The sequence below is a fragment of the Carlito syrichta genome, unplaced genomic scaffold (genome assembly GCF_000164805.1).
Source record: "Carlito syrichta isolate Samal-C Ts95f unplaced genomic scaffold, Tarsius_syrichta-2.0.1 Scaffold314865, whole genome shotgun sequence".
In the NCBI taxonomy this organism is placed as follows: Eukaryota; Metazoa; Chordata; class Mammalia; order Primates; family Tarsiidae; genus Carlito; species Carlito syrichta.
The window spans coordinates 829218-840514 of NW_007258961.1; the positions used below are offsets into that span (position 1 = coordinate 829218).

At 37.5% G+C, this 11297-nt stretch overlaps 1 protein-coding gene across 2 annotated transcripts in view; it reads left to right on the plus strand.

The window, feature by feature from the left end:
* Positions 1-6476: 6476 nt before the first annotated feature.
* FHL5 (four and a half LIM domains 5) overlaps positions 6477-11297 on the plus strand; it is a 53772-nt gene continuing 48951 nt past the window's right edge. Inside the window, exon 1 of one of the 2 annotated variants that reach the window (XM_021705976.1) lies at positions 6477-6594. The gene's annotated coding sequence lies outside the window, so the exon portion shown is untranslated. Of the gene's footprint in view, positions 6595-6876; positions 7192-11297 lie in introns of those variants that run through there. The other variant, XM_008072138.1, reaches the window with a different exon arrangement.

Below are 11297 nucleotides of genomic sequence, written 5' to 3' on the forward strand. Positions count from 1 at the left end.
TCTCTAGGAAAGGACTCATTCATTGTGCTTTTAGATTTCAAGTGACATTACTATATTTATTTATATATTTAGGCAGAAATTTAAAATATGGTCATATTTTTAAAAGAAAAAAGACGTGGTGTCAAACTAAAATAAATCATATATTTTATTTTAAAGTTAATAAAATGCTTCAAAACACAGAAATTTGCTGAAAAAAATTTATTACAAAGCCCTTGTTCTTTGTTTCTGGCAGAATAGACTTGTATGTGGTTTGAGCTACAGGGATCCACTTACAGGTACCCAGGAACACTCAAGGGGCCATGATTGCTGTGGTCTGTTCTAAAACAAGCTGCTAACAAGGATGAGAGAAAGTATGCAGGTTACGGCTAGTAGATATAAGTCACATTAACCATTGGAATAACTAAACATGTAATACAAAGGGTTTTTTTGACCCTGTTTGCATTTCATATTTTTAGTGCAGTAGTTGCTCTGTCACCTAATACTTTATAAATACCAGTGTGACAAATTAATAAGCTGCTTTTTCCAGTGGTAGGAGAATCTGTAAGTGCATTTCAATAATGAGAGACTTCTTTTCCAAAAATAGAAACCCTTATTTTTAAAAAATAGTTATTTTTGTTTTCTAAAGATTATTAGTTAAAAATAACTAATGTAGTTCATTTCAACCAAATGAATTTCAAACAACAATTTATTACTTATCAATAAGGAATTTAATTATTTTGAATGTAATAGTAAATTAAATCTTAAATATTTTTAAAATGCTATTTTATATAATTCCTTATATGGAACTTAAAACTTTATATTATAAAATGTTTGAATACAAAGATCAGTCTACCTCTACTCCATTCTAGACAAAGTATTAATTCTAGGTGAAAATAATTGATATAATTGCTGACTTAGCATTATTAAAGTTGGTGGGAACGTAACATTAAGTTTAAAAGTGTTTTCCCATGAGTAATTTTCTATTATATATTTTCATATGGACAAAGGAAGAAAAATGATAAATCCTCTGTGACCACAAACCCCAGTTTCATTTTATTTGTTTACACATTTATTTGTTTCAGCAGATACCAAAGTAATCCATGTGTGTCAAACTAGATCATAGGAACTAAATGGAAGAGATGGTGAAGCAAAAAAAAACCCCAAAAAACTTGTTTTAATTTGCTTGCATCAGTGTTTTTCAGTTCTTATGTTTCCACAGAAAGAACAGTTTTTGCTATTTTTTGCAAATAAAATTGCATAGCTGACTTTGTATGTAAAGTTCTAATTTCATTTATGAAATAAAAATTGCTAAATGTTTATTTACTGTAATTTTAGTGGGCAGGGTTAAGAAAGTTATGTAAAATGAAGTTGACTGTTGTTCAATTAAATTTTATGGTACATTGAAGCTTCCATTATTTTCATTAATGTGAAGATTAACTGATGCATATATTTAATGTATTTATATTTTGAATTCTCATTCTGAACACTAAAGGATTTTATTCATTTTTCTTTTTTTTTTGAGACAGGATCTTGCTGTCACCCGGGTTGAAGTGCACTGGCAATCATAGTTCACTGTAACCTTAAACTTCTGGACTCTCAGGAGCCTCTCACCTCAACCTCCCTAGTAGCTGGGACTTCAAGCGTATACCACCACACCCAGCTAATTTTTTTATTTTTTGGTAGAAATAATAGAATTTCGCTGTGTTGCCCAAAATGGTCTTGAACTGCTGACTTCAAGCAGTCCCACCTCAGCCTTCCAAAGTGTTGGGATTACAGGTGTGAGCCTGGCATTTTATTTTTCTTAAACAAAAATAGATCCATAGCTCTCAGTGTATTTATTGTACCTTGAAAGTTTGCCATTTTTGAACCATTTCATCTTTGTAAATCATTTCTTAGCTAGACTTCAGCAAATGTGTAGCCATATTCTTATACTGCTGGTGCCTATTATTGCAGTTACTGTAGAGATACTGGAAAACGTGCTGAGATATTCATGTTCAGGTGTTTCCTCTCAAGGTTCATGTTTATAAAGAGTCAAAGGAAACTCTTGGCATGAGAAAGATCCAGTGAAGAGTGGCATACATTTTCAGAATCACAGTGTGTTTTGAGAAAAGACCTGAATGCTAAATTACAGCAACAAGTGTAGCAGGTGCCTAACCTGAATGTAGAGCCATCTTGAGCTTGCTAATTAATATGCATTAGACCAAAAGTTCCATGGATGAGGGTAAGGTGCCGCAGTGATCATGCTTATAGTGCCCTCAAGCCTCTACTTTAAAAGGAACAGTTTATTCCTTCCTCAGAAATGCCCCTCAACAAGAGCCAAGTTGGATTTTTTTAATCCAGAACTAAATTATGTGAGTTGGGTGGGAGAAGGAAGATGCAAGTTTTGCTTTCTTTCACAAAACCAATGAAGCCTTTATCCCAGTGCACATGGTAGATGACATAAAAACATGTATATATAAAAATCTTCTGAGATGAACATTTTCTACACAAATCTAAGAGCACTATTAAAGTGACTGTTAAAATGACCTGCATTCACACAAGTTGCTCTGCCTTAAGAACTATACTACACAAGCCAAAGAATAAATAGAAGCCAGGAAAACACTTCTTCCAAACCACCTAAGAAAGGAGTCTGGATGTTCAGTCTTTAAGAAAAACAGTTTTCTTCCATTTACATCACATAAAAACGAATAACTACTTTTAAACATGTATTAAATGTTTGCAAGTCCCCAGTGTTTTATTATTTGTCTTACCAGACTTGCCCCTAGTTGCATTTCTATTTAAGTGATTAAGAGATAGTAAGGCAACCCAGGTGTTTGTTTGGGGGAGCAGGAAGGTGGGACTACAGTCATGGTGAAATGGAAGAAAGGACAGGGTGAATTTACAAACTTGGCCCAATTTCCTGATCTTGTATGGCAGCTGAATGCTAGGGATGCAGATGTAAACTTTAAAAATATTAAAATATGTTAAAATATATCTACTTTCAAGGAGCTGGCAAGAGTCAACAATAACTACAATATTGAATTATAGTTCAATATAGGACTTTGGGGTTTTTTTTAAAACTATTTTATTATAGAGATGTGGAGTACAGGTGAGGATTAATTGCATAAGTAGGCTGTATGCAGGTGAGGTTTGGGTTTCCAACTGGCTCAACCTTCCCCTGGTGGTGGACCTGGTATCCTTTGTGTTGTCACATGCCCCCCCCTCCCCCAACCCCTACAGTGCCCAGCAACTGTCAATCTCTCCCTTGTGTTCATGTGACTTTTTCAGGGCCCACTTAAGAGTGAGAACATGTGATATTCAGTGCTTTGTTTCTGTGATAGATCACTAAGTAAGATGGTCTCCAACTCCACCAATTTGCTGCAGAGTCCATGATTTTGTCCTTCTTTAGGGCTGCATAATACTCACATTGTGTATACATACACTTTCTTAACCCAGTCCATTTTCAATGGGCAGTAGGATTGGTCCCATGTTTCTGCTATTGTTAATTAGTAAACACACGTGTGTGGGTGTCTTGGTAGAATGCTTTATGTCTCTGAGTATATTTCCAGGAGAGGGATTGTTGGACCATATGGAAGGTCAATTAATCACTCCAATGGAGTGTTTTGATAGAAGAAAGCAGAGGGTGTTATGTGAGAAGACATGAAAATCAGAGTGTCTTGAACAGTGGGGAACTGGACATCACCCCTAAACTGAGTCCAGAAAGAAAAAGAGGGATTAGCCTTGGTGAAAATGGGAGAAAGGAAGGAGGGCATTTCTGGGCCAGGAAAGGGGCTGCAGAAGTGTTATGACATGAATTCGTATGAAATAATGAGACATGTAGGAGCCCTAAGGTATGATAAATATGAAAAGTAACCAGGAAGGTAGTGGAAGAAGAAGTTGAGAGAACAGAGAGGGGTTGTACAATGCCTTATGCCCTGAGCTTAAAAGTTTAACCACTATCCTGTAAACATGGAGAGCCTTTGAATTTAATCTAATTAACCAGGTAAATAGAGTGATTCGTCTTTTAGCAGCATCACTTCCATTCTGGAAGGCAGTAAGACAATTTACCAAAGTTCTTTAAGATGTACATATTGTTTGTAACTCATTGTCTTCCTTTTCTGTGAAGTAAAATATGGACTAAAAAAAAATGTATACAAGTCTTTTTTCCCCATCCTCTAGTAGAAAGGAACACAAAGTGCCTTGTATAGAAAGGAGGTTCTGAAATATTTTTTTTTCTTCCGATACCAGCCCACCAAAGAAAACCTTTTTATCTGATTAGTCAAGCTAAGACCAAGTCCTAAAGTTTCTCGTGTTATTCATTGTATAGAAGGAAGAGTGCCTTGTCAAGTTGTTTCTCTACAGAGCCCGTCTTTACTCACCTAAAATGTGGTCTTTAACCTAACTCTATTATATGGACCTCAAGGTTGGATAAGTACTTGAAGGCATAACACATGGTTAGCATAGAAAATAGAGTTGTGTAAAAAGTGCCTAATAAATGAAAACTTCAAGCGAGTGTTCTAGATTTTTCTCCCTTCCTCTTTCCAACCTAAACCTCAGTCCTTATCGTTCATATGTTATAAATGCTCAACTATGATGGGGTTCAGGGCCCCTTACCCCCAAATATGACACCTCGGTGTTTGAGGAAACCAGAGAAGCAGGACAGTCACTCTCACCTTCCTCTTGCCCTCCTCCCTTGAAGCAGGCCATAAGACCCTCATTCAAGATGAGCACTCCCTATATCTGAAGAAAGGAACACAGAAAAGAATCTGAACAAACAGACCTTGCTAAGTTGCCCCTCTCTTGATCATCATTAGCTCAGACCCCTTTTGTTCAATCATACTTATTCATGACTCTTCAAACCTAAGCATAAAAATACACAAGCTTCTCTCTCTTTGCGTCTTTATTTCTGAATACTCCTACATAAAACTTGAATACGTTTGTATGCCTTCCTCTTGTTAAATCGCCTTTTGGTACAAGGGACTCAACCATTAACCCAGCGATGGCAAACAAATATATTTATCATTCCATGCAACTATATACAAAGTGGTTAAATAAGTTGTATAATTATGTAACTGTTTATATAAGCATTTATACAAACATATAAACATTTCCTTGTGTACCTAACATACGCACGGTGCATAAAATTCTAAGGCGGTATGCAAAGATTTAGGCTGTGGCTGCATATGCCAATTGTTTTGTGACTGATACAATCTGAGAAGTATGAGACCTATAATGTAAAGACGAGGACAAGTTTGAGAGAGATCATTGAACAAAGCAGAACCCACAGAAGTTGGACAATGATGGGAGTAGTGGAGAATAAGTGAGGAAAGAGACGAGTCTAAGGGAACAGGCAGACGATTGTGCCATGCCTCCAGGAAATACAGCAAACAAATGGGTTTGGAATGAGGACAAGCTGAAGAGGTTTTCTTGGGACAGTTGAGTCTGAGATGCCTGGGGACCTCTAGACGAAGATGTTTAATACCTAACAGGATACAGGTCAGGAACCTTGAAAACTGCTTCCCTGCCTAGAAAAGAAGGAAAATTCATGTGATGCCAGTTAAGCAGTGGTATCATAAACATTAAAATCTGTAACGAATGCAATGTACTTGTGTCCTTTCACTGAATCAAAATGTGTTCTTGCTAATCATCATATTTTCATTTTCATAATGTCTTAATCATCAAAGTCAGGTGAAGAACAAAGGTTAGAATGACCTGGCTCTGCATTTTCGTAGCTCAAGTTCTTTGTATATACCTGAGTTTGACCTTAGAAAATATTAACATGTCATTCATTTAGCACATAGAACAAGAACAGTTTAAGTTTGGTTTGGAAATAAGTGAAGTTAAGGCAGAATGTTTCTTCTCTCATGCCAGCTTGCTTTCTTCTTCTTCTTTTTTTTTTTTTGAGTTTGAGCTTGAGTTTGAGTTTGGGTCTCACTCAGGTGCCCAGGCTGGAGTGCAGTGGTATGCTCCCAGCCACCGCAGCCCCGACCTGCTGGGCTCAGGCTATCCTTCCGCCTCAGCCTTCCAAGTAGCTGGAACTACAGGCATGCGCTACCACGCCCAGCTAATTTTTTGATTTATTGTAGAGACAGGTCTCACCATGTTGCTCAGGCTGATCTCAAAACCGCGGGCTCAGGAAATCCTCTCGCCTCAGCCTCCCAAAGTGCTGGGATTATAGGCTTGAGCCACTGCGCCCGGCCTCACCCCAGCTTTTAAACTGAAGAAATGGCCTCCAATGGAGAGTCTAGAGAAGATCCATCTTGCTTTATGGATCAAGGATGACCCACTGAAAATTTCTGCTGTGGATTAGTTTAATAATCCAAACATTTCTTCAGGTTCAACTATTGACAACTCTGTCCACTCTTCATGTTTGGAACTGTAGATTTCAAATGGCCTGATATATCTATGCTTATATGAAGTCATACAGACATGTATATGACATCATAATTGTGGCCAGCTCATGGAGAAGTAGGCAGAACAGAGGAGGATGAGTCTACAATGCAGGCATACAAAGCAGGGAACTACCTTGAGTTACTCTATTCAAGCTCAAGTTTCAGAGTTCCCAAATTTTGCAAGAAGGCAGTGATAAAGACCACAATCCAGGGACCATTTCTCAAACTATCAAGAACTCGGCAGGTGAGAGCATGGGACCTCATTACTTTCCAGACAGTTTGTCATGAAGGCTCAGGAATTCAACCACTTCTAACCCAAGAGGAGGGTCTGATAACCACAAGAAAACAAAACCAAAAACATATTCATCAAAAAAGCATAAAATACTTCATCCTTTTAGAGAATTGTTTTTATAAATATGCCCTTAATTTAACCTAGTCAATGGAAAATTTTCAAGTGTGTATGTGTCTGTATGAACATTGTGTATTTTCAACTTTTTGGAACTAATCCAGGTACTTCAAATGAGACTCCTGTCAGCATTTCCCTTTAAAGGATGTCCTGCAGAGAATTAGTTACTCATAATTTTAAGTAAAAATTGACAAGGAGTGCTTTTTCAGCCCAGTAGGAGTCAGCTATGTGCATGTCACGAGACTTAGAGGAAACGCAGAGATCCTCCTATTTTCTTCTACAAAGTTGAAAAGGCTGCAGTTGGAAGAGACCCTCAGAGATTGCTGGTGGCCTGTTCTGATCCTTTGGAGTTGACACACGTATGTACTGGAAGAAAAATAATCATTATATTTTCTTCTTTCATGCTGTTTAAATCACAGGAAGAAGCATCTTTAAGTGAGTTCTTTCCCTAATGTCTCTGTTGTGTTTTGTTTATGTGGTATGTTTGTCTCTAGTTTGTTTTAAGGACAAGAAATTTTTATAAACTTTTCAGTAGCTACTTAAGAGAAATATTTTTCTTGGCAAAAGTACATACTGTACCTTGAAGTTTCTTACCCATTTGAGCCAATGGTTATCAAATTTCATTTACTGAGTTGTCAGACTTCTCATTCTGATGGCATGTATATGCAGGCGGTAGCATGGCCAGGTAACTCTTGGAACGGTCTCCCAAGTTTTTCTAATGTTTTTAATACATGGGATTTAGCTTCATCATTGTAAAAGGGGGAGAAGAGGAGGGATTCTGGGATTTTACTTGCTTAATTTATTTGAATGACTAACATTATCACTGAGGATATTTTATGACTGGATTTCTATTTCCAGAGCACATTTTGAAGTCACAGCTTTTAAGTGAAAGGAGTTAATGAGATTCCTGCTATTTTCAAAAAAAAAAAAAAATCTGCCTACTTTCCAGAAGCAGGCATACAACAATTCATAGTCTTAGGTTTCCTAAGATTGAATTAAAATATCTGTGTTTCCAGACCACATAGATATATAATATAATACATTTACCTGAAGCGGTACTTCTTGAGACCGAGATGTCATTCTTTGGGTACAAAGCATATACCTCATATGTGTTCGGCTTTCTCTCCCACTGTTTTAGTCATACCCTCTTTGGTGTCTGTCATCCTTTTGAAAACCAAATGCAGTTCCTCAGTTGTCAATTCAGACGTTAGAAATGTGGGAACTAAAGAGTATTAGTGAAATGTGTAACTCTTCTATGTAAGATGTGTTCTCACTCACAAGTGAGAATAATTATCATAATATTATTAAAAAAAGGATTGTCAGTAGCGGGAAATTGCCCGGGCGGGGGTGATTGGCAGTAGTGGGATTCTGCCAGGGGAGGGGGACACACCTCATCAACAAAGGTACCTGCATAATGAACATTTGTATACTCAACCCTGAATTGTACCCCACATCTTTAAAATTAAAACTTAAAAATCAATAAAGATGTAAGAAAGTCCTTGAGTCATGTTAGTGTTGTTTCACATTCACAGTACTGCTGTGTATAAATTCTAACATTTTTATTACCAAAGCATATGGACTAAGATGTCACACAAATATTGAAAACATATTATCACATAAAATATTTTTGACACATATGTTAGGATAGTGCTTTAAGCCATAATCCAAAATGATTTAGGGGAAAGGTAGATTCTGAGTCTGTTTTCTACATTTGTTCTGTTCATTCCCACATTATCATTATCAGAATTAGTTGCCAATTCTGAAACAGTTCTATCTAAACAAGAGTAGCAGATTCATGTTTTAATGTAACATTTCCTCACTGACAAGTTTGCCTCTTATTTTTATTGTACTTGCCAACAACTTTTTGAGTAAAGCTGAATTAATTTGGGTTTCTTAGGTAAGCCTAGAAACTTTTCAACTCTAATATTAAAAACAACAAGTGTTTAGGGTATTTTAGAGAAGGTTTGATTTGTTTTTGGTTTTACTTTCATGTTTTCAATCTAGGAAATATGATCTCTTTGGAATTGAAAACCAAATACTGTACTTGGGTTCACATGGGAAGCTTTGAATCAGATGTCAGTTAAATAAGCTTGCACTTCCATGTTCTTGTAATTGTATTTTTCCTCTCTGATTGTCATCATTTTTCTTGGTTGCTTTTTGTTACCCTGAAAACTTATTGAAGAGGAGGAGGAAGAGAAAGGTGAGGAGGAGAAGAACTCCTTCCCATAAAAGCACCTCAAATTCCCACAAAATCTTCGGCTTGAACATTTATCTATCTGTACATCGGAGTGCTTTGAGATCACAGATCTCCTTACGAATCTAATAAAATCAATAGCCCTTCCAAGAAAAAAAAAAAAAAAAACATCTAAAGACAAGGGGTGGGATGTCAAAGATAAGCCAGTTAAAATTTTTGACATAGAATCTTGCCTGGGACTCCTTCCAAAATGTCCAAGTGAATGATATGATTTCCCTGCCCCGTCACTTTGGCCCTGGATGAACAGTCCCACTTGCTGTCCCACCATCACCTCGAACCTCATCATTTTCCTCTCCTGCTTCCCACCCTACTTCTGCCAGCTATACTCTCCTGCATTAAAGGACACCATGATCCCACTGGTTGTTCAAGCCAGAAACTGGGAATTGACTGCCTCCTCTCTCTCTCTCAATTCACATACTCAAAGAATCTCCAGGTTCTGTCCATGCCACCTTTTAAATTCGCCTGCTTCCTTCCGTTGTCAATGCAGCTGCCCTATTTCACACGGCGAACTTCTCTCACACGGTTAACAAGGACCCTTTAACTGGTCTCCCTGCGTCTAAGAATTGCACTCTCCCACTCTACTCTCCGTAATGAGGCCAGAGTGACCGAACTCAAACAGTTGATGGAATAACTGTTTGATTTTGCCAATCTCTTACTGCAAACTTTTCCCTGACCCTCCTCTCACGTTAGGATAATGTCCAGATTCCTTCTCAGGGAATTTCTTCTCAGAGAAGCAGTAGAGTATAGTGGATTACGGCAAATCACTTCAGACTGAAAGATATTCAGAACCACCTCTGGGTTTTTGTTAAAATACTGATTCTGGTTCCGTAGGTCTGGGTGGTGGTTGAGATTTTGTGTATCTAACAAGTACCTGGGTGATGCTGATGCTACTGCTCCATGGACCACTCCGAGGAGCAAGGATGTGGAATATCCTTTCTTGTGCTGGACCTCAAGCCTCAATTATGCCACTCATTACTTCTGTAACTTAGAGAAGTCACTTAGCCTTTGTGTGTCTTTTTGTCTATAAAATGGGTATTAGTACGGTGTATATATATTTTTTAGATTTGATGGGAGAAATAAATGTGTTGATTTATTGACATTACTTGTAGCAATGCTGGCACAGAGTGTTATTTAAGTGCTAGTTACTATTATGGCAAGTCAAGATCTTGAATAATTTTGCCTCCACATTCTTCACCAAGTCAGTTTTTATTACTGCACTGATGTACAGAGAGAGGGGAGAGAGAGAGAGAGAGAGAGAGAAACAGACAGACAGAGAGATAGAGAGATGGAGACAGAGAGACAGAGACTCTACTACTCAGTCAAGAAGAAAGATCTTCAGCAAATTAAGAACAGTACAAATGCTTCTTTTCTATCAGGTTTTCCTAGGTACTTTTCTCAAAGCACTCTGCATACAGACCTAGTCCACCACCCTCATCTTTCAGGTCTCATCTCAGGTGATACATTCCCTCAGAAGTACTGACACACCACCCTCCACCCAAGTCTATATTTGCTCCCACTTAGGTGTATCCTCTACTAGCAACTTGCTCTATTGGGTACACATTATAATCTCTTTTATTTGTCTGTATCTCCTATAAGACTACATGCTTTATTAGATAAGACTGTACCAGTCACCATTGAATTTCTAGCATCCTACACATTTCTTCCTTTGTAGGTGGCAGGTGATCAGTAAAGAATGATTGCATTTCATAGACACATTTCCAAAGAATGAGAATTAGAGACAGGGAACAAAATGCTCTGATCTGGTTTGTGAAAAGAGAAATATCGGTTATATGAGGTTGAGCTTCTCTTTTCTTCTATGTACTTGTTCTAACCTAGATGTACATCGCCATTTTTTCATGCAGCTAGTTCCGGAGTAGTGAAAGAGACTGAAAACAATGTGTGTGGCACAGCAACGGCTGTTCCATGAGCTGAACTTTTGTTTCTGTTGTTGTCATTCTAATCAGGGGAATTAGCTTGTCTGTGTGGAAGTTTAGACATATGGTAAGAATACCTTGACTCCAAACCCATAAGAACTTCTCACTACATCACATAAGATACTGGAATACCTCAAGAACTTTTAAATTCATTAAACAAATAAATAAAGCTAGAGAGTCAATGTGAGAGCAATAGTGTGACATCAAAAAGAGAGTCCAGGTTTTGAAGTGTGGTCCATGCTGAGTCCTCTATAAAAGTGGGCAGGCTAGTTTGCCTCCCTACCTTAAAGCAATACCATCTTGTAGCTTTTTTAGATGAGTAAGAGTAACAGTAGTTTTTTTTTTTTTTTTTT